The sequence below is a fragment of the Phyllobates terribilis genome, unplaced genomic scaffold, assembly GCF_046119375.1.
Source record: "Phyllobates terribilis strain yellow unplaced genomic scaffold, ASM4611937v1 Scaffold_13__5_contigs__length_258822181, whole genome shotgun sequence".
Taxonomy (NCBI): domain Eukaryota; kingdom Metazoa; phylum Chordata; class Amphibia; order Anura; family Dendrobatidae; genus Phyllobates; species Phyllobates terribilis.
Window position 1 is genome coordinate 14591888 of NW_027362773.1, and position 9342 is coordinate 14601229.

Consider the following 9342-nt stretch of genomic DNA (forward strand, 5'->3'; position numbering starts at 1 on the left):
CCCCCGTGGGATATATACTCTACCCACACACATTTGGAACTCTCCTGGGGTACCCTCACACATAGTATTCCCTCATTTAGTGGATATTTTCACAAAAAATTGAAATTTTCAAAAATTCTGAAAATTGGCTGAAAACGACTAAATATGAAGGACTCACCGGGCGAATCGCTCTGGAACTGAAATCGGAACGCTCACTGACATTTCCCCTATCTGAAAGTCTGATAAACGCTGGAAAAATGACTAAGTCTAAAAAAAATATTTTTTTAACTTTTTTCAATTTTACCCCCGTGGGATATAGATTCTACCCACACACATTTGGAACTCTCCTGGGGTACCCTCACACATATTATTCCCTCATTTAGTGGATATTTTCACAAAAAAGTGAAATTTTCAAAAATTCTGAAAACTGGCTGAAAACGACTAAATATGAAGGACTCATTGGGCGAGTCGCTCTGGAACTGAAATCGGAACTCTCACTGACATTTCCCCTATCCGAAAGTCTGATAAACGCCGGAAAAATGACTAAGTCCAAAAAAATTTTTTTTCAACTTTTTTCAATTTTACCCCCATGGGATATATATTCTACCCACACACATTTGGAACTCTCCTGGGGTACCCTCACACATATTATTCCCTCATTTAGTGGATATTTTCACAAAAAAGTGAAATTTTCAAATATTCAGAAAATTGGCTGAAAACGACTAAATATGAAGGACTCATCGGGCGAATCGCTCTGGAACTGAAATCGGAACGCTCACTGACATTTCCCCTATCTGAATGTCTGATAAACGCCTGAAAAATGACTAAGTCTAAAAAAAAATTTTTTTCAACTTTTTTCAATTTTACCCCCGTGGGATATATATTCTACCCACACACATTTGGAACTCTCCTGGGGTACCTTCACACATATTATTCCCTCATTTAGTGGATATTTTCACAAAAAAGTGAAATTTTCAAAAATTCAGAAAATTGGCTGAAAACGACTAAATATGAAGGACTCATTGGGCGAATCGCTCTGGAACTGAAATTGGAACGCTCACTGACATTTCCCCTATCTGAAAGTCTGATAAACGCTGAAAAAATGACTAAGTCCAAAAAAAAATTTTTTCTCCTTTTTTCAATTTTACCCCCGTGGGATATATATTCTACCCACACACATTTGGAACTCTCCTGGGGTACCCTCACACATATTATTTCCTCATTTAGTGGATATTTTCACAAAAAAGTGAAATTTTCAAAAATTCAGAAAATTGGCTGAAAACGACTAAATATGAAGGACTCATCGGGCGAATCGCTCTGGAACTGAAATTGGAACGCTCACTGACATTTCCCCTATCTGAAAGTCTGATAAACGCCGGAAAAATGACTAAGTCTAAAAAAAATTTTTTTTTAACTTTTTTCAATTTTACCCCCGTGGGATATAGATTCTACCCACACACATTTGGAACTCTCCTGGGGTACCCTCACACATATTATTCCCTCATTTAGTGGATATTTTCACAAAATGAAATTTTCAAAAATTCTGAAAATTGGCTGAAAACGACTAAATATGAAGGACTCAATCGGCGAATCGCTCTGGAACTGAAATCGGAACGCTCACTGACATTTCCGCTATCTGAAAGTCTGATAAATGCCGGAAAAATGACTAAGTCTAAAAAAAATTTTTTTTCAACTTTTTTCAATTTTACCCCCGTGGGATATATCTTCTACCCACACACATTTGGAACTCTCCTGGGGTACCCTCACACATTTTATTCCCTCATTTAGTGGATATTTTCACAAAAAAGTGAAATTTTCACAAATTCTGAAAATTGGCTGAAAACGACTAAATATGAAGGACTCATCGGGAGAATCGCTCTGGAACTGAAATCGGAACGCTCACTGACATTTCCCCTATCTGAAAGTCTGATAAACGCCGTAAAAATGACTAAGTCTAAAAAAAATTTTTTTTTTACTTTTTTCAATTTTACCCCCGTGGGATATAGATTCTACCCACACACATTTGGAACTCTCCTGGGGTACCCTCACACATATTATTCCCTCATTTAGTGGATATTTTCACAAAAAAGTGAAATTTTCAAAAATTCAGAAAATTGGCTGAAAACAACTAAATATGAAGGACTCATCGGGCGAATCGCTCTGGAACTGAAATTGGAATGCTCAATGACATTTCCCCTATCTGAAAGTCTGATAAACGCCGGAAAAATGACTAAGTCTAAAAAAAATTTTTTTAAAACTTTTTTAAATTTTACCCCCGTGGGATATATATTCTACCCACACACATTTGGAACTCTCCTGGGGTACCCTCACACATAGTATTCCCTCATTTAGTGGATATTTTCACAAAAAAGTGAAATTTTCAAATATTCAGAAAATTGGCTGAAAACGACTAAATATGAAGGACTCATCGGGCGAATCGCTCTGGAACTGAAATCGGAACGCTCACTGACATTTCCCCTATCTGAAAGTCTGATAAACGCCTGAAAAATGACTAAGTCTAAAAAAAATTTTTTTTCAACTTTTTTCAATTTTACCCCCGTGGGATATATATTCTACCCACACACATTTGGAACTCTCCTGGGGTACCTTCACACATATTATTCCCTCATTTAGTGGATATTTTCACAAAAAAGTGAAATTTTCAAAAATTCAGAAAATTGGCTGAAAACGACTAAATATGAAGGACTCATTGGGCGAATCGCTCTGGAACTGAAATCGGAACGCTCACTGACATTTCCCCTATCTGAAAGTCTGATAAACGCTGAAAAAATGACTAAGTCCAAAAAAAAATTTTTTCTCCTTTTTTCAATTTTACCCCCGTGGGATATATATTCTACCCACACACATTTGGAACTCTCCTGGGGTACCTTCACACATATTATTCCCTCATTTAGTGGATATTTTCACAAAAAAGTGAAATTTTCAAAAATTCAGAAAATTGGCTGAAAACGACTAAATATGAAGGACTCATTGGGCGAATCGCTCTGGAACTGAAATTGGAACGCTCACTGACATTTCCCCTATCTGAAAGTCTGATAAACGCTGAAAAAAAGACTAAGTCCAAAAAAAAATTTTTTCTCCTTTTTTCAATTTTACCCCCGTGGGATATATATTCTACCCACACACATTTGGAACTCTCCTGGGGTACCCTCACACATATTATTTCCTCATTTAGGGGATATTTTCACAAAAAAGTGAAATTTTCAAAAATTCAGAAAATTGGCTGAAAACGACTAAATATGAAGGACTCATCGGGCGAATCGCTCTGGAACTGAAATTGGAACGCTCACTGACATTTCCCCTATCTGAAAGTCTGATAAACGCCGGAAAAATGACTAAGTCTAAAAAAAATTTTTTTTTAACTTTTTTCAATTTTACCCCCGTGGGATATAGATTCTACCCACACACATTTGGAACTCTCCTGGGGTACCCTCACACATATTATTCCCTCATTTAGTGGATATTTTCACAAAATGAAATTTTCAAAAATTCTGAAAATTGGCTGAAAACGACTAAATATGAAGGACTCAATCGGCGAATCGCTCTGGAACTGAAATCGGAACGCTCACTGACATTTCCGCTATCTGAAAGTCTGATAAACGCCGGAAAAATGACTAAGTCTAAAAAAAATTTTTTTTCAACTTTTTTCAATTTTACCCCCGTGGGATATATATTCTACCCACACACATTTGGAACTCTCTTGGGGTACCCTCACACATATTATTCCCTTATTTAGTGGATTTTTTCACAAAAAAGTGAAATTTTCAAAAATTCAGAAAATTGGCTGAAAACGACTAAATATGAAGGACTCATCGGGCGAATCGCTCTGGAACTGAAATTGGAACGCTCACTGACATTTCCCCTATCGGAAAGTCTGATAAACGCTGGAAAAATGACTAAGTCTAAAAAAATTTTTTTTTAAACTTTTTTCAATTTTACCCCCGTGAGATATATATTCTACCCACACACATTTGGAACACTCCTGGGGTACCGTCACACATATTATTCCCTCATTTAGTGGATATTTTCACAAAAAAGTGAAATTTTCAAAAATTCAGAAAATTGGCTGAAAACGACTAAATATGAAGGACTCATCAGGCGAATCGCTCTGGAACTGAAATCGGAACGCTCACTGACATTTCCCCTATCTGAAAGTCTGATAAACGCCGGAAAAATGACTAAGTCGAAAAAAAAATTTTTTTTCAGCTTTTTTCAATTTTACCACCTTTGGATATATCTTCTACCCACACACATTTGGAACTCTCCTGGGGTACCCTCACACATTTTATTCCCTCATTTAGTGGATATTTTCACAAAAAAGTGAAATTTTCACAAATTCTGAAAATTGGCTGAAAACGACTAAATATGAAGGACTCATCGGGAGAATCGCTCTGGAACTGAAATCGGAACGCTCACTGACATTTCCCCTATCTGAAAGTCTGATAAACGCCGTAAAAATGACTAAGTCTAAAAAAAATTTTTTTTTTACTTTTTTCAATTTTACCCCCGTGGGATATAGATTCTACCCACACACATTTGGAACTCTCCTGGGGTACCCTCACACATATTATTCCCTCATTTAGTGGATATTTTCACAAAAAAGTGAAATTTTCAAAAATTCAGAAAATTGGCTGAAAACAACTAAATATGAAGGACTCATCGGGCGAATCGCTCTGGAACTGAAATTGGAATGCTCAATGACATTTCCCCTATCTGAAAGTCTGATAAACGCCGGAAAAATGACTAAGTCTAAAAAAAATTTTTTTAAAACTTTTTTAAATTTTACCCCCGTGGGATATATATTCTACCCACACACATTTGGAACTCTCCTGGGGTACCCTCACACATAGTATTCCCTCATTTAGTGGATATTTTCACAAAAAATTGAAATTTTCAAAAATTCTGAAAATTGGCTGAAAACGACTAAATATGAAGGACTCATCGGGCGAATCGCTCTGGAACTGAAATCGGAACGCTCACTGACATTTCCCCTATCTGAAAGTCTGATAAACGCTGGAAAAATGACTAAGTCTAAAAAAAATTTTTTTTTTACTTTTTTCAATTTTACCCCCGTGGGATATAAATTCTACCCACACACATTTGGAACTCTCCTGGGGTACCCTCACACATATTATTCCCTCATTTAGTGGATATTTTCACAAAAAAGTGAAATTTTCAAAAATTCTGAAAACTGGCTGAAAACGACTAAATATGAAGGACTCATCAGGCGAATCGCTCTGGAACTGAAATTGGAACGCTCACTGACATTTCCCCTATCGGAAAGTCTGATAAACGCTGGAAAAATGACTAGGTCTAAAAAAAATTTTTTTTAAACTTTTTTCAATTTTACCCCCGTGAGATATATATTCTACCCACACACATTTGGAACACTCCTGGGGTACCGTCACACATATTATTCCCTCATTTAGTGGATATTTTCACAAAAAAGTGAAATTTTCAAAAATTCAGAAAATTGGCTGAAAACAACTAAATATGAAGGACTCATCGGGCGAATCGCTCTGGAACTGAAATTGGAATGCTCAATGACATTTCCCCTATCTGAAAGTCTGATAAACGCCGTTAAAATGACTAAGTCTAAAAAAAATTTTTTTTAAACTTTTTTCAATTTTACCCCCGTGGGATATATATTCTACCCACACACATTTGGAACTCTCCTGGGTTCCCTCACACATATTATTTCCTCATTTAGTGGATATTTTCACAAAAAAGTGAAATTTTCAAAAATTCAGAAAATTGGCTGAAAACGACTAAATATGAAGGACTCATCGGGCGAATCGCTCTGGAACTGAAATTGGAACGCTCACTGACATTTCCCCTATCTGAAAGTCTGATAAACGCCGGAAAAATGACTAAGTCTAAAAAAAATTTTTTTTTAACTTTTTTCAATTTTACCCCCATGGGATATATATTCTACCCACACACATTTGGAACTCTCCTGGGGTACCCTCACACATATTATTCCCTCATTTAGTGGATATTTTCAGAAAAAAGTGAAATTTTGAAATATTCAGAAAATTGGCTGAAAACGACTAAATATGAAGGACTCATCGGGCGAATCGCTCTGGAACTGAAATCGGAACGCTCACTGACATTTCCCCTATCTGAAAGTCTGATAAACGCCTGAAAAATGACTAAGTCTAAAAAAAATTTTTTTTCAACTTTTTTCAATTTTACCCCCGTGGGATATATATTCTACCCACACACATTTGGAACTCTCCTGGGGTACCTTCACACATATTATTCCCTCATTTAGTGGATATTTTCACAAAAAAGTGAAATTTTCAAAAATTCAGAAAATTGGCTGAAAACGACTAAATATGAAGGACTCATTGGGCGAATCGCTCTGGAACTGAAATTGGAACGCTCACTGACATTTCCCCTATCTGAAAGTCTGATAAACGCTGAAAAAATGACTAAGTCCAAAAAAAAATTTTTTCTCCTTTTTTCAATTTTACCCCTGTGGGATATATATTCTACCCACACACATTTGGAACTCTCCTGGGGTACCCTCACACATATTATTCCCTCATTTAGTGGATATTTTCACAAAAAAGTGAAATTTTCAAAATTCTGAAAATTGGCTGAAAGCGACTAAATATGAAGGACTCATCGGGCGAATTGCTCTGGAACTGAAATTGGAACGCTCACTGACATTTCCCCTATCTGAAAGTCTGATAAACGCTGAAAAAATGACTAAGTCCAAAAAAAAATTTTTTCTCCTTTTTTCAATTTTACCCCCGTGGGATATATATTCTACCCACACACATTTGGAACTCTCCTGGGGTACCCTCACACATATTATTTCCTCATTTAGTGGATATTTTCACAAAAAAGTGAAATTTTCAAAAATTCAGAAAATTGGCGGAAAACGACTAAATATGAAGAAATCATCGGGCGAATTGCTCTGGAACTGAAATCGGAATGCTCACTGACATTTCCCCTATCTGAAAGTCTGATAAACGCCGGAAAAATGACTAAGTCTAAAAAAAATTTTTTTTTAACTTTTTTCAATTTTACCCCCGTGGGATATAGATTCTACCCACACACATTTGGAGCTCTCCTGGGGTACCCTCACACATATTATTCCCTCATTTAGTGGATATTTTCACAAAAAAGTGAAATTTTCAAAAATTCTGAAAACTGGCTGAAAACGACTAAATATGAAGGACTCAATCGGCGAATTGCTCTGGAACTGAAATCGGAACGCTCACTGACATTTCCCCTATCTGAAAGTCTGATAAACGCCGGAAAAATGACTAAGTCTAAAAAAAATTTTTTTTCAACTTTTTTCAATTTTACCCCCGTGGGATATATATTCTACCCACACACATTTGGAACTCTCCTGGGGTACCCTCACACATTTTATTCCCTCATTTAGTGGATATTTTCACAAAAAAGTGAAATTTTCAAAAATTCTGAAAATTGGCTGAAAACGACTAAATATGAAGGACTCATCGGGCGAATCGCTCTGGAACTGAAATCGAAACGCTCACTGACATTTCCCCTATCTGAAAGTCTGATAAATGCCAGAAAAATGACTAAGTCCAAAAAAAAATTTTTTCACCTTTTTTCAATTTTACCCCCGTGAGATATATATTCTACCCACACACATTTGGAACTCTCCTGGGGTACCCTCACACATATCATTCCCTCATTTAGTGGATATTTTCACAAAATGAAATTTTCAAAAATTCAGAAAATTGGCTGAAAATGACTAAATTTGAAGGACTCATCGGGCGAATCGCTCTGGAACTGAAATTGGAACGCTCACTGACATTTCCCCTATCGGAAAGTCTGATAAACGCTGGAAAAATTATTAAGTCAAAAAAAATTTTTTTTTAAATTTTTTTCAATTTTACCCCCGTGAGATATATATTCTACCCACACACATTTGGAACACTCCTGGGGTACCGTCACACATATTATTCCCTCATATAGTGGATATTTTCACAAAAAAGTGAAATTTTCAAAAATTCAGAAAATTGGCTGAAAACGACTAAATATGAAGGACTCATCAGGCGAATCGCTCTGGAACTGAAATCGGAACGCTCACTGACATTTCCCCTATCTGAAAGTCTGATAAACGCCGGAAAAATGACTAAGTCGAAAAAAAAAATTTTTTTCAACTTTTTTCAATTTTACCACCTTTGGATATATCTTCTACCCACACACATTTGGAACTCTCCTGGGGTACCCTCACACATTTTATTCCCTCATTTAGTGGATATTTTCACAAAAAAGTGAAATTTTCACAAATTCTGAAAATTGGCTGAAAACGACTAAATATGAAGGACTCATCGGGCGAATCGCTCTGGAACGGAAATCGGAACGCTCACTGACATTTCCCCTATCTGAAAGTCTGCTAAACGCCGGAAAAATGACTAAGTCTAAAAAAAATTTTTTTTTTCCTTTTTTCAATTTTACCCCCATGGGATATAGATTCTACCCACACACATTTGGAACTCTCCTGGGGTACCCTCACACATATTATTCCCTCATTTAGTGGATATTTTCACAAAAAAGTGAAATTTTCACAAATTCTGAAAATTGGCTGAAAACGACTAAATATGAAGGACTCATCGGGCGAATCGCTCTGGAACTGAAATCGGAACGCTCACTGACATTTCCCCTATCTGAAAGTCTGCTAAACGCCGGAAAAATGACTAAGTCTAAAAAAAATTTTTTTTTTCCTATTTTCAATTTTACCCCCATGGGATATAGATTCTACCCACACACATTTGGAACTCTCCTGGGGTACCCTCACACATATTATTCCCTCATTTAGTGGATATTTTCACAAAAAAGTGAAATTTTCAAAAATTCTGAAAATTGGCTGAAAACGACTAAATATGAAGGACTCAATAGGCGAATCGCTCTGGAACTGAAATTGGAACGCTCACTGACATTTCCCCTATCTGAAAGTCTGATAAACGCCGGAAAAATGACTAAGTCTAAAAAAAATTTTTTTAAAACTTTTTTAAATTTTACCCCCGTGGGATATATATTCTACCCACACACATTTGGAACTCTCCTGGGGTACCCTCACACATAGTATTCCCTCATTTAGTGGATATTTTCACAAAAAATTGAAATTTTCAAAAATTCTGAAAATTGGCTGAAAACGACTAAATATGAAGGACTCATCGGGCGAATCGCTCTGGAACTGAAATCGGAACGCTCACTGACATTTCCCCTATCTGAAAATCTGATAAACGCTGGAAAAATGACTAAGTCTAAAAAAAATTTTTTTTCAACTTTTTTCAATTTTACCCCCGTGGGATATATATTCTAACCACACACATTTGGAACTCTCCTGGGGTA